We start from the raw sequence: 15340 nt of genomic DNA on the forward strand, positions 1-15340 counted from the left end.
CTAACACTAGTGTCTGCCAGGTGTCTGTGTATGGGAACTGATCAGGGTGCCCAGGCTAACCACTCACTACTCTCCATGTCTTCTTTACTAGACTTACACTAGACTCCCTTCTGGTGGCCAGTCTACTCCAAAGGGTGGCCATTCTAGCTCACAAAGCCTTCTCAACCTTTTAGGGGTCATTGTAACTCCACGGTCCCCTACAAAGCCCTTCTTACAATTCTGAACTATTAACCTCAGGGGAGTTTCCTTAGAGGGTGCAGAACCCATCCCTGTGGCACAGACAAACAAGGAGGGGGTTTGAAGATCTCTCAGGCACCTGCCTGGCTTCACCTCTCATGAGGCTTTAAGGAATCTTAGCTAAAGTGCATCCTTCTAAGCCCCAGGCCTGGTTGCTGCTGTCCAGCGAGTTGCCGTTATGCCTTATGACATCTCCACAGAACCACAGGTTAGGGCCCAATTGAGCTCCGTAACTGTGACCAGTCACGGAGCTATACAGTCACTCACTTAAATAATAATACACCATTTATTCACAGAGGCTAAACAATTCCTCCCAATCCTTACCAGTCTTACTGAGGCCGCCTGCCCATGGAGGTCAATTTGCCCCTCTTACTGAGGCCCCCTGCCCATGGAGGTCAATTTGCCCCTCTTACTGAGGCCCCCTGCTAATGGAGGTCAATTTGCCCCTCTTACTGAGGCCCCCTGCTAATGGAGGTCAATTTCTTTTCCTGTCTATTTTTACCAAGCTCCTCTTCCACTGTCTGGCGTGGGCTTTACTAGTATTTTACCCCTTTTTAATCCCATTTTCCTTACCTACATCCAGGCGTGCACTTTACCTGTTCGGTCCTCTGTTGATGAGCTGCCACCGCAGAGGACGGCCATGGGACCTCTCTGCCGAGGACCACCTCCATGTAATCAGCACGGGAGCGCTCCTAAGGAATAGCATCAGTCAGGGCACCAGGGACTACCCCAAGGGGTACTACACCCAGTGTGGGGAAACCCCAGGCGTCTCTCGGTCCCAATCTGCCTGCTCATCTTCCTGATCAGAAAACCAGAAAAGTTGCAGGAAAATGGCAAATTAAAACCGACAGACACATACACCAACAATATAGAGCAAGAAACCTTTACTTGCCAGTGAGAACTCTGGTGCCTCAAGGCATAAAGTGCTGAGTTCTGGGGAACAGTTTTTTCCAAACTCTTTTATACCTTGTTTTTTCCTTCAGTTCAATGTCAGCTACATAGTTATAGCTACAGATGTTAGAAACCAGGTATTGTTATTAGTTGCAGAGTCTTTTCTTTTTGCTTTTCAAGGTTATTTTAGCTCAATGTAAAGTCTGTTCTTATCTTTGGAGGAGGAGTCTTCTGCAGCTGCCTCCTGGTTTCTCAGGATCACTAACAAGTATAAGATTTATTTCTCCTTCCTCAGGGATCCAGGGATCAGGAGGTCTGGAGAACCCAGAGGTTTAGGAAGCCAGTGGTACTCTTGGGAATGAGAGATTGGAAGAACCCTAAGGATCAGGAGGTCAGAGGGCCCTAGGGACGGGGAGGTTAGGGCACCCTGGAGGTGGCCAGGTGTATGGAGGAACATTGTGCTGGATGTTGGGACATGGTATGGGGGCCAGGCAGGGTCCTTAGTACTAGTGTGACCTTGGGCAAGTTATCTGACATCTCTGTGCCTCAGTTTCCTTGTAGGCAAATGGAATAGTACCTGCCACAATAGACTTTTCTGTATCAGACCTTGTGGTAAAAATAAACCATGAGAGTTGGGAGTCCTCACCTGGGAAGCAGAGATGGTTGTGTAACCACTGAGTTACCATTATATGGTATTATTTGAGTTACCATTTTCTTCCCTGGACTTGGCTCTGGGCTCAAGGGGGCCTTTAGGGAAAGTCATGGTGGTTCCTTTGTCCCCTAAGGGACTCTGAATGGCCCCACCCAGGGGGCTCTCAGAGCCTGTCTGTCCCCATCTCCTGCCTCTATCCCCCCAGCCATGACAAACTCTGCTGTCCTCATAATTTTAATGTTTTACCCTTGACTCAAAGTCCCTGAATCCATTTCCTAGCACTTTTTCTAAGATAAGTTCAAGAATTCAATTGTCAGAGCTCATATGATGACGGTTCTGGTGACCATTCCATAAACGGTTCCAAAATTGCTTTGAAGGGTGGACTAGATGCTGGCCTCTGTGCACAGCTTACCAGGGAGGCACTTGAAAAGTGACCCTAGTGATCTTCAGCAAGGAGGTATGTAGCGCTTTTTAAAGATGACCTTGAGCCCTCAGGTGTCCGACCTCATATGTATACTAATACGTGAACATGCGCCCAGGTATTCACACACGTCCTACTGGCTGCTGAGAATTCCTTTCCTTAGCTTTATTCTAATTTATTTTGTCAGCATCCTTTTCTTGGCTGTGCACACTGCATGTATTTGGGCTTTTAGAAATAGCACTCCATGAGTCTTAGTTTTAGAAAATAAAGATTTAAGTCTGATCATCTCCTGACACAGGTGGGATTGCTGATTCAAGGTCACCCATACTTTCAAGCTTAGTACATTTTAGTACTGACTTGCTTTCCAGAAAGCCTGCACTCCTGCCCTGGGGCAGGGTAGAAGATTCTTCCTTCCCAGACCCCTTCAGTATTTAAACCTAAGTGGATCACCCAGCTTTGTGCTGCTCTGTGCCAACCAGGACAGGCCAGAGTGAGTCCCCTGGAGGCTGCCTGCTCTCTGACAACCCCACTTCGGTGCTCTCTGAAGCCTCAGGCAGACTATTTTTAATTTTTCAAGACAAAGTTGCATATGTCACCCCAGTAGAGTACAGTCACTGTAACATCAATCTCTTGGTCTCAAGTGATTCTCTTGCCTGAGTAGGTGGAACTACAGGTGCCCGCCACAACACCTGGCTAATTTTTCTATTTTAAGTAGAGACAGGGTTTCACTCTTGCTCTGGCTGGTCTGGAATGCCTAAGCTAAAGGAATCCTGCCTCAGCCTCCCAGAGGGTGTGAGCCACCACAAAGCCCTCAACCTCTTTTGCCACCCGTTATGTACTCACAGCAAACAGCAGGGGGTGCAGGTGAGCGCCCAAGCGGACCTTAGCTCTGTGAGCTGCACAGGGGCCTGGGTGCATGTGCCCCTTATCTCTCCTCATTAGGTGTCCACGTGCAGACATTTGAGAGCTAGAAAAGCCTCCATTAGCACCTCATTTTACAGAGAAAGACAAGCAGCAGTGATAGACTTATTCACCAAAATCACTTCAAAACCTAGTGGCAAAGTTCAGAAAAATAATAAAAAGAGTGGCAAGGGTAAAGAGCACTTATTTTGGAGTCAGACAGTCCTGAGTTCTTGTTTTGGTTCTGCTAAATACCCCTATGTGAACTCAGGCAGTTTGCCCCACGTCTCTGGGCTCAGGCTTCCCCTCAGTAAAATGGGTATACTGAACACTTTGCTTTTGGGTTGTTAGGAAGCTAAAAGGTTATGGCTGAAACAGACTGTTCTGGTTGCTATTAGCCTCTTTATTGCTTTATTTTTAGTTCCATCCACAAAAAAAAGCTTAAAGCATGGTTGAGGATTCCTGTTAGCATAAGAGACAGTATCAATACAGATCAGCTGGATTAAGATACGTTTACCTCTGGTGGATATCACCTTTCCTTGAAGTGAGTTTGGAAGTGGCCTAGCCGCAAAGCACCTCCCGAAGTTGTTGGAAATGTCAGTCATGGGTCCTCACCCAGACCTGCTCTGTCAGGACCTGGGACTTGTCCACCACTCAGGGCTGTAACAAGCCAGCAGGGGGCTCTGAGGAGCTCAAGTTTAGCAACCGTTAAATGAAGAAGGACCTGTAAGGCGTCTTCAGAAACAGAATTTACTTCTGAGTTCAACAGGTCTGGGTCCTCCCAGCTTTCCTGGACATGAAAAATGCGTTGGGTCTCAGCTGCCTCGGAGACTGCAGATTGACTCTGGGTAACAATCTTCTTTCCTTTAGGTTGGTGTGAGAATGCATGTACAGTACTTAGCAAATAGTGAGCACACCACCGCTGGTTTGTTCTGGGGCACTAACAAATGCCCCACCAGCCTTGATTCCCGAAGGCTCAGGTGCAGGCAAAGAGAAACCAGCCAGGTGGAGGCCTGGAGGGCGAGGGGAACACACGCCCACTCATCAGGTGGACACATTGCACGTGGGCTCCTGCTTACCTGCCTGGCCTACGTGGGGAGATGGGGCCCGCAGGTATTTCTCTGCCCCAAAGCCAGCAGGGTGGGGGTGGCGCTAAAAGTGCCTGCTTCTGAGGAGGCTGGTCTCAGGCAAAGCAGGATGGAGCCTGTGGCTCAGGTATGTAGGGAGCACCCAACCAGGGAGTGGGATGGGTCCAGAGGGAGGCCTGCAGAGGCAGCCAGGACGCAGGTGGGAGGCGGAAGGATCTTCCAGGCCCCCTGAGCAGGAATGAGCTGGTTCAAAGCTGCAGCTAGGCCCTGGCTGCACCCCTGAGGACTTTGGGAGCCCCATCCTGAGTTCCCACTTGATTGCTTTCCCATCGCTGGCTGCTTGAGGCCCCTGCCTGGAGCTTCCTTCCTGACTTCCTGGCCACACCCCATGTCTCCCCAGCCCCTGATCAGCCTCCCCAGACTTCCTTCACTCCTCTAGAGCCCATGGGCGATCTCAGCAACTTTGGGCAGGACCAGATGTCCAGTCGTGATACACAGTGGGCATTCATCGTCCTCTCCTTCCCTCCCTGGCCTGTCCGGTGAGGTTTTTGGAATCTGATAAGCGCCTTAAGGAAGCCAGGAGGTCAGGGAACCAGCAGCCACGGTGTGTTGACTGAGGAGGCTTCAGGCTGCTGTGAAATAAAACGCAGTCCTGCAGGTATCCTGTAGATAACCCCACCTTTCTTTTTGTTGTTTTTAAGACAGTCTCACTTTATTGACATGGATAGAGTGCTGTGGCCTCAGCCTAATTCACAACAACCTCAAACTGCTGGGCTCAAGTGATCCTCCTGCCTCAGCCTTAAGAGTAGCTGGGACTACAGGGGGCTGCCACATCACCCCCCTAGTTTTTCTAATTTTACAGACACTGTCTCACTCTTGCTCAGGCTGGTGTTGAACTCCTGAGCTCAAGCAGTCCACGGATTGGGCTTCCCAGAGTGTTAGGATTACAGGTGTGAGCCATCACCTAGTCAGGCCCTGGGAAGCTAAAACCTGTCATTAACACCTTGCTGGGGTGGGAGTCTTTTTTTTTTTTTTTTTTTATCCCACATCTTGGGAATCTTCTAATTTTCATTTTTTTTTAAATTATTCTTACAATACCTCCTGCAACCAGAAATCCCTGGGCTTCCCCTGAGTCTTCCTTATGCCTGGACTGTTGCATCAGAGAAGCCTGGGTCTTCTTTTTAATTTTTTGTTGGTAAATAGATAATACCTTCCTAGCTTTCAAAATTTGCAGGGCACAAAAGATACCCAGTGACCCTGCCATCCTCTGCCCATAAGACACCCAGTGACCCTGCCTTCCTCCACCCATAAAAGACACCCAGTGACCCTGCCATCTGTCACCCAGCCCTTTCCCCACCATAAGTAAAACACATTTTTAGCTGCTTCTAGAATGTATCTAGACTTTTATCTTACCTTAGTTTGTACAAAAGCATTCTACCCCAAACACAGTGATCTTTCTTTACCAGTACATGTGTAAAAAAAAAAAGAAAAAAACCTTGTATTCTTTTTACAGATCGGTAGCATTCTATTAAATGTACAATTTGTTTAATTGACCCACAATGATAATGATTTGGGTTGTTTTTCAATCTCGTGCCACAAAGCGATTCCATGAGCAACTTTGTACACACGTTTTGGGAGCTTGTCCCTCTGTCGAGCAGCTCTCCTGGAGGGAGTTGTTGGTCCCATGGAGCCCACACACCTGGGGGCCACAACATTGCCTCCATACATGATGTTTTGTTTTCTTCACCACCTTGTCTGAAGTTTTCACACTGCTGAATCTTTTTCAGTCTACTTGATAAAACCTAATGGTACCTCAGTTTCATTATAATCTCATTTTTATTACTAAATGAGGTTGTGCAAATATATGATGAAGAGCCAGTTTCTATACTATTAAAGAACTTGGTGGATGAATCCATTAGGTCGTCAGAGTTTTTCCTAAATAACGGGAAGATGAACCCCTTGTTTATCTTTTATAAAAATTCTGTTTGTCTTTTCTCATTAGTATATCCTTTTCGTTGTAGAAGATCTTAAAAGGTTGTATGTAGCCTAATTTTTTTCTTTTATGGTTTCTACGTTGTGAGTTACAGAAAAGCCTTACTTATAACAAGTTTATAGAATAATCCATCCATAGTTCTTTCCACTATTGTTACAGCTTTCCTTTTTTATATCTAAGTCTTTAATTCATTTGCAATTTATCTTGGTGAGAGATTTATGAAGCCAACTTGTTTCAGACTTCTAAAAGTTTTTTCCCCTGTGTCTTTTCTGGTAGTTTGTGACTTTTTAAAGAGTGTAATCTTGGATCTTTTGTAATTTATTTTAGTGCAAGTGATGAGGTATAGGGGCTGGGCTTTCCTACTTTTTTTTTCCCAAATGACCAATCAGAAGAAAAGAAGGGAGAAAAAACACTCTCTTCCCCAATCATTGAGATGCGTCTCTTACCAAATGATATTCTGACATATGTGTGCCTAATCATTTGTTCTCAGTATGTGTTTACAAAACATTGCTAAAGTGTTTTATCTGTAAGCTTACAATATATTACAATGTCATTTTATCAGAACATATGAAGTTATCAACATAATTAGATTCTTAGTTGCCTTTCATAAATAAGTTAGTCAAAAGTAGTTTCTATTAAAAAAATGTTATCACCTTCAAGTTTCTTTGAGACAAAAGTGCCAGTCATTCTCCTTACCCCTATTTTATTACTTTACTCTGAGATTTTGATCTCTGTTTAAAGTAGAATTTATTTCACTTTATTTTTTGGGGGGGGTGGGGTAAAGGAATTTAAATTTCCTTTACAAATGCCAGTTATTGTCTGTGTAACAGGATAAACTTTCATAGGATTTGTATTTTGGGGGTTTCTTTTTCTCTTTTATTTAGCATGGGCTGAAATAAGCAGATTAGCTTCAGTTACTACTTTGGTTCTGTTTTTCCCTATTTTTTCCTAGAACTTTGGTCTGTGAATGTCAATGGTATATTATCTGGCACAGTAATAATCGTAACAGCTACCATTTGGGTTATTTTTATTATACTTCTGGCTTTGGTCTTGTTGAATGTATTTGCCATGAATTCAAACTTTTCTAGTATAAACATTGAAGCCTAAAGTTTTCTCGTTTGTACTTCTCTGTAGCTTTGCTCATAATTCCTCTCTGAAACTTTCTAATCCAAGCTGAATCTTTCAACAGGTGAGTTTGTTATGTTTCGCCTTAGTGATGTGACAGATGTGTTTGGTTTCTAGTTCTTTTAGTTTTAGGAGACAAATCCATGGTAAATAAGTACATGAAAAGACATTCAACTTCATTACTTATCAGGGAAATGCAAATTCAAACGACTATGCAAATGAGATGCCTCTACTCACCTATTAGAATTCTTAGACCAACCTGACAGTACCAAATGCTTGAGAACTGGAGAGTCCAGCCCTCCCTGCACTGCTGGTGGGATAGAAGAGGGGTGGGCTCACTGAACACATCTGGACGGTTTCTGGTGCTGACTCATGCTCTGAAGGAAAGCCTAACTTTCATGTCATTTGAAATAGATGTGAATCAATTTCTAAGGGTTTCGCTAAAGAAAACAATGTACAAAACAAAAATACCCCAAGAGCCACACAGCAGAAGCTCTGTAAATGGTCACAATCCCTCCCCACTTTCTGGCCACATCTGAGAGGGCTTGGGGTAAAGCCAGATCTCTGGAGATGTTGGTCCCATAGGAAGAGAATAAGCCTGATTTCACCACCTCCAGGTCACTCATTGATGCTGCTTCCCTGTTTCAGGCCAGTCATCTGGTTTTGAATTTCCCCTTAGTACCTTGACAACCATCATACTTACTTCATAAAAGTGCTATAAGAATTCAATGAGAATCGATGTTGAGTGTTCTAGCACTCTCCACTAACTGATGCTTCTTGAAAGAACCCTGTGAGACCACCTTTCCAAACTTTTTCTACCTTGTCTTCATTCTAAGGCCTTGGTGAAAATTACACTCATAATTCTGCTTTTAAGTACTATCTCATTATACTACTTAAAAATGTTCTATTATACATGTTCAAAAGTCAGTGAGATAGAAAGCTATTAGTGATGTGGAAAATTGTGCATGCCATGATGAAAATGTGAACCCAGGTTTTCTGTGGGGGGGGATATATGTGCTGTATTTGCTTATAAGGAAAAGTGTTAGGATAGGTAACAAGTTGCTAGCAGAAGTTAGCTATAGGGAGTAGGACTAGAAATAGGTGAGACTGGACTTAACAAGAGAATTCAGTTACAAAATTAGTGTCATGCTTAAGTGCCTGGCCCCTTCCCTATGGCCCTGACCATGGCCAGCTGAGATTGGAGGACAGGGAATAGACCTTCCTGGAGTTGACACAGAAACCATGACAGACCTCTGGCTTTGAAAACTTCAGGACTTCTGGAACAATGTGGGACTCTTTCCACTTCATATCCACCCATCTATGCTCTGAAGATGTGAGCAGAGTCCTGAGGGCCTCATGTGGGGAAGGGCAACCATGGGGCAGGGTTTCTGGCTTCTCGTTAAGCAGAGTTTTCACTACAGCACCCGAGGGGGCCCTCCGAGACCCTTGTCTACTGATTGTCATGCCGTAGTGGGATTCCCCTCCTGTACTGAGGAAGACTGATTAGTGTGTAACCAATAGGTTTTCCAGAAATAAAAGGGTATGACTTCTGGAGCCAGGTCATTAAAGACATTTTGGCCTCCATGCTGTGTCTTCTTAGCCCAGCCTCTTTGGAAGAGTCCAGTTCCGTGTCTGAAGGACACTCAAGCAGCCCAGGCCAGGTAGGAAAGAACTGAGGCTTCCGGCCAACAGCTAACGCCAAGTTACAGGTGTAGTGAATGACCCTGGACACAGACCCTCCACCCTCAGTCAAGCCTTCAGATGACTGAAGCTGACACCTCAGTTACCCCAAATCATGGGAGACCCCAAGTCAGAACTGCCCAGAAAAGCTGCTTTCAAATTCCTGACCCACAGAAAGAGATTACAAGTGTTCATGTTAAGCCATAAAGTTTAGATGTTTTGTTACACAGCAAATAATAGCTAATAGCTTTTTCCCACTGCTTTCATTTTATAATACTAACTGGCCTCCCCTTTAAAACAATATACTCATATTTATTCCAAGAGAAATTTAGCACCTTGTTACTTGAACATCATTAAAATGCATTCTAGCTGTGCTTCTGCCATAACTGACTCCCAGAAAACCCTTTCTATGCACAAATGTGTATAAACATTTAGTAAATTAATGTCCTTTGCTTACTGATGGCATAGTTACCCCCTAGGTAGAAGCTGGTCCTAAGCAGATGGACTCTGAGCTAGTCTAAGATTTCAACCTTTGACTAGAGGGGACCTGTTTTAAGGATGCTTATGTGTGCCCCTGAGATTCACCTGTGCTAGTTCTGAATGCTTATTGATTCTTGACTCTGTCCAGGCAATGGACATGCAATTGCTAATCATATGGTATTGGCCGGCATCAGGAATATGAAAATCATCCATTTCAACGTTCTATTCTCTTTCAGAGAAGCTTCAGAAGCTTCCCCCACGCCCTGATGACAACGGCTCCCTTAACAGTTTTGGCACATTGTAACTAGACACTCTTATTCCCACTACCAAAAGATAAGTGCAGGAAATTTTTCCATATGTGGGATTAACCATAAAATGAAAAGTCTGGCATTGCCTTGAAAGTTACCTTGACTGACAGCAAATTGTCTGGGTGCCCGCAATGCAAGTTAGCGGCAGGACTGTTTGTGTCTGGGCACCGAGAGGTCGTTGTAGCACACACAGCTGGATCCTTCCATCTGTGGTCAGGGCGTTGTGACATGGACTGCTTTTTCAAAGGACACTAGGAGATGTGTACCTGATGGTGATCACACACTCGTCAGCCAAGTGTAGTTTGTCAGTATTTGATAAAAGGGTCTAAGAACAGGAGTCTGATGGGCCTCATCAAGGCTTTATCTGGGAAGAAGGAATCAGCAGAGGTGACATTGTAGCAGTTCGTCACAGGGCTTGGCATTGGATATTAACTTTATTTTAACATTTTTTAAATTTTTTATTAAATCATAAATGCATAGATCATATATACATTAATGCATTTATGGGGTACAATGTGCTGATTTCATATAGAATTAGGAACACTTACATCACACTGGTTAATATATACCTCATCTCATTCACTTAATTATTGTGTTAGGACATTTATACTCTATACTAATAGATCCCACATGTACCCTTGCACTGGCCACACCACCTACGGCCGGCGTCTTTCACCTATTCATGCACAGTTTCCCCTTTTATGTTGTAAGTTTACATGTTAAGATGATTTTCTTGACAAGTTTTGGCAGTTTCTTTTTATTCTTTGAGGAGGGGGGAAGTTTTTCTCTGAAAGTCATCTGTATTTTAATCCTACCCTTAAAAATCACATTGCTTGCCGATGCTTGCTTGCATAGACGCAAGAAGAAGCCTGCGGCCCTGGCCCTGGGTGCCATCTCAGTCACTGCCCCCTGGCGCTCAGGTTCCCCTCTCTGGGGGACAACCCTGGTCTCCTCCTTGGGCAATTGTGCTTACATAATGAGAACATGCCTGGGCTGGGGGTGTAGAGCCCGACTGGAGGCTCACTGTGGCCTTCTAGCAGCCAGACCTCTGTGTTTATTTTACAGGTTCCAGGCATGAGCTCCTCTGAGGAGGAGAGCCCCTCCTTAGTGACCAAGAAGACCCCCTTGAGACAATTCCTAAAACATAGCACCCCTGAGGAGGTGGCCCTTGGCAGGAGCCCACGACCATCAGGAGACGCCTCCCATGTCAGTGGGTCCCCGGTGCCAGCACACTTCTCTCGGGGCCTGGAGTCCAACTTGGTAGGAGTCAGTCCTTTGGCCACCTTCAGGAAAAGGAGACTGTCAACCATCCGGGCCTCTAAGGGGTCCAGTGAACAGTCAGGGCCTAACTCAGACCTCTCAGATCCTGGGGAAAGATCATTGCAGCAGAAAGGAAAGTCCCTCCAAGCAAAGAGCTTGCAACAAAACCCAGGATTGCCTGGGATTCGAAGCGCAGCCAGGAGGAAGAGACGAGACCCAAAGAAGCTGGAGGCTGCGGTGAGTATTTTCCTACCCTCCCCTGGGAGCTCTGGGCCCCTGTGATAGTCAGGAGGGCAGGTGCTGTGGGCTGTGGTGGGCCTCACTCCGTGCCTCTAGCCCTGTGTATCCAGGGCCATCTATCCCCACCCTGCATGGATGTACGGGGCCTTTCAGACGCCCTCTGCAGCCCTATCCCAGGTTGGCTCTCCACTCTTAGGGGACCCCGTGTCTGTGCTCCCCATGGATGATGTGAGCTTCTCTTCCACGGTCTCTGGCTGCTGCTTGTCACAGGAGTTCAGGTGCTGACCCTCTTTGGCTTAGCAGAGGTGCTCGTAGGGTGGCAGGAATGGTCTGATACATCATAGTATGACAGAAATAGTGGGAAACAGCCTTTTCTGGTGGAAATCCTCCTCCCTCTGCTGGGTCTCTTGGTGTCCCCCTGTACTCTGAGGAGAGATGTCTCTGTTCTTGGAATAGGCCTAGACGAGGTGGCCCTGGCCCGTCCCCAACATAGGCCTTTACCATAGAGACATTCTGCCTCCGCCACAGACAGATTTCTAGGAGTGCCAGTGGGGTACTCACTGTACCAGGCCTGCTTTCATCTCTCTGAGGCTGGTCTCCCCTTGCAAAACTGTCGGGATGGAGGAGAATGGCAGTGCCGGGGCTCCAGCCTCCGGGGTGTAGCGGGAAGCCGAGATCGTTGCTGCCTTGGGGGAGCCTCTGCTTCCTCAGCACCTTTGCTGGTTCATCCCCTTGCTCTGTTCTAAAAGCTTCCTGGGAAGGGAGGCTATGTCTGCCTTTTCCTGTCACACTTGACTAGCAGGCAGGAATCCTGTCCTCGGGGTCTAAGGGCCCCGCATGTGTCCTGGAGGGGGTCCCTGGTGGTGCTGAGTTCCACACTGACACCATCTCAGGTGGATCCTCCCTGGCCCGTCTGCCCTGGGGACCTTCTGGTACTCCTTCCTTTGTAACATCCAGCTCTGCCCTCTGCTTTTGCTTGCACTTCTCAGCAGCTGGGTGCGGGATGTCAGCACTGACTCTCCAGTGGTTCCTCTTGTGTTTCCCATCTCGCCTAGTCTTCGACTTTTCAGGGGAGCTGCCCCTGCAGCCAGTTACCTCACTGCTGCCCGTCTTCACTCACCTGGATCTTTCCTGCACTCCCTCCCACGCCCTGCCATGTCCTTTGGCCGTGCTTGCCCACCCCCTCCTAGATAGGAGTGAGGAATCGCAGGGCTGAGTGGCAGGGGATGCAAGTTCTGTGTTCCCAGGTGGGACCTGTCTGCGGCTGAGGACTGTGCCAAGTTCCAGATGGGGCTTCATGGCAGGATGCCTGTGCCTCTTGCTGGTCAGTGTCCTTGTGGGTTAGTTTTCCTACCTGCTGCCAGGAGAGGCAGTACTAGATGGAACATTCTGGAAGCTGAAGCTGAGATAGGCCCTGCAGGTCTCACCATAGGTTCGGATTGTCACAAAATCTGCTGATGGAGTAGCCCACCTGCCCTCAGCAGAGCCTCATCCCCAAGTGACCCTGCTGTGGGATCAGAGATGGCTCCACCTTCCTCAGTCGCTGGGATGAACTGTGAATGCCCAAGAGTCAGGACGGGCCAAATCTCACCCTACACGGCCTTCTGAGAGCTGAGGCCTGGGGTTAGCCTCCCTGAAAGTCAACATGTGCAGATGGTGGATATGGACATGGATGCTGGACACCAGGGGGCAGCTGCCTCCTTGGGCAGGCAGGGACAGTGGGAACTCACTTCTCTCACCAGATGGCAGCAGATTCCGCAGACCTGGTGTAGCTTTTTTAGCCGACAGTGGTGCCCGGGCTCCCGGCTGCTCCAGCTCTTCTCCTCAGTTGGCCCCCTCTGGTCTGCTCCCATTCCTCATTCTTATTCCTGTGGCTTTGCCTCCGTTTTCACACTTTCAGGGTGCTGGGAGGATGCTGACTGTAGGCCTGCCTTATAGGTTGGCGGGTGGACCCTACATAACCCCATGACCTGGCTAAGCCACCCCAGATCCCCTGGTTCTAATTTCTTCTGAGCTTCTTTCCTGGGATGGCATTTATATCAGGAGCTGAGCCTGCACATTTTCTATGCCAGGTATCCTCAAACTGGCCCGCCAAGGACATTTATCCGGCCTGCTGGGTGTTTTTGCCGCTGCTGCCTGTCCTTTTAAACTATAGTCCAGCCCTCCAACAGTCTGAGGGACAGTAAACTGGCCCCCTATTTAAAAAGTTAGAGGACCCTTGTTTGGGGAGGGGGTCCTTCATTCTCTCCCTGATACTGCTGCACTGAGCAGCCTTTTGGAAGTGGGGTCTCTAGAGAGCACAGGGCAAAATCCCACCTACATTGGCCTCTGCACATATTCATCTGGGGCCTGTTCCACGTGGGCCCCTCCCTGGCCCCTTTGTTCTTGTCCCCCCATCGTCTGGGCCTTACCCCCATTCACTTATTCATGTGTCTCCATGCTGAGGCTGGGTACTCTGGGGGGCTTCCTGGATTCCAGTTTGGGGTCCTGGTTCCTGGCACAAGGTCCATTTGAAGCACATGGAGGCAGAATCGTGCGGGGTCAACTGGGCCGGTCGGCAGACCTGCGACGAGGGTCTGCAGGCCCGGGTGGGATTTCTTTGCCTAAGCACTTTTTGCAGTGGAAGCGCTCGTGGCTGGTGAAGATGGTAGTCCTATAGGGCAATGCGTTTCCTTTAAACAGATGAAGCGAGTGAGACAATGGGAACTCCGCCTGCTTCAGAACATAGAGGAAGCCATCCGGCACGAGCTCACCATCGAGGAAGACTGTGTGCTTGGCATCTAGATAGTCTTGGAAGAGAGCTCAGGACCCTCCTGCCTTCACCTGACCTAACTGTCCACATTGTGCCCTCCTCAGGCTGGGTCTGGATCTCATTGTCCCTCTTGGATGGGGTGGATGGGATGAGCTGGAGAACCTCCTGTTACTCTGACTGCGAGTGTGGTTCTGGGAGGCCCCAACTGACACAGTGCAGTAGAGCTGGCACCTCGAAGACAAGGGTTTGCATGTTGTATAAGGAAAGGAACACTGAGCCCTGCGTTCTCTGCCTGGCTCTGACCTTGGGGACAGTTCTCTGTCTCTGAGCCTGGGCTTCCTTATCAGAAACATCCCGGTGAGATGCGGAGAAGGTGCAGCTGGTGTCTCATCAGCCACCCAGGAAAGGCTCCGTCAGCTCCCTGTGCATCTTCAGGACAGCAGATGAGAACACAAAGCAGGGACAAGAGAGAAAGCCGCTTACCAGATGGCAGGTTCCCAGCTACCCAGTCATGCTGGTCTCATCCAAGCACCAATGGTAACAGATGTATTTTCCTTTCCCGTGTGTGGAGGGGGGGGGAATAGGTCCTTCAGGTGAGGGGACTGCTCACAGCCCCACACCTGGAGAGCACTCGCCTCTTTCCCTAACAGGATGTAGGAAAAAGAACAGACTTTGGGATCCCATAACATTCGCAGGTAAAGACAAGGAAGGTTGGGAGGGGGCAGTCGCCCACCTGCACTGCATGGCTGGTGGGGGCTTAGGACTCAGGGTGGGAGCCCAGGTGTGGTGGACCTAGATTGACTCTCTGGGAAGGCCCTAAAACTGGTTCTCATCTGGGGGTGTTGGAAATCTGGTGCTGATGCATCATCTAGTGCGTGGATCTAAAGGAATTTAACCTGTCCTGTACAGGACGGCCCCTACTCTGTCCTCTACAATGCTGTGCTCCCCGCTTAACATAAAGGCCCCACCCCATGACCAGGGATGAGAAGGCAACACCTGTGCATGAAGCAGCACCAGCAGCCGGACAGCTGCAGTTCAACACAGAACCAGCATCAAATCCCCAGCTATACACATCCCAGGGACAGCTCTTTGTGGGGCCACATCATAGCTACTAACCACAGAGCTAGAATTTGTTCTTGTAAATGTTTGCTTTTTTCTTTATAAGAACAAGAATGTTTACATGCCTCCCCTCTGCTCAGGTGTGTTGGGAGGTGGGCACAAGGCTTATTGCTGGAATGGAACCAAAAGGGTAAATCCCTAAGTGACCCCTCAGACTGAATTAAAAAACAAGACATACTCAGTTCTAAGGACAT

Source organism: Otolemur garnettii, unplaced genomic scaffold, assembly GCF_000181295.1.
Source record: "Otolemur garnettii isolate 467f Iridium unplaced genomic scaffold, OtoGar3 scaffold00123, whole genome shotgun sequence".
In the NCBI taxonomy this organism is placed as follows: Eukaryota; Metazoa; Chordata; class Mammalia; order Primates; family Galagidae; genus Otolemur; species Otolemur garnettii.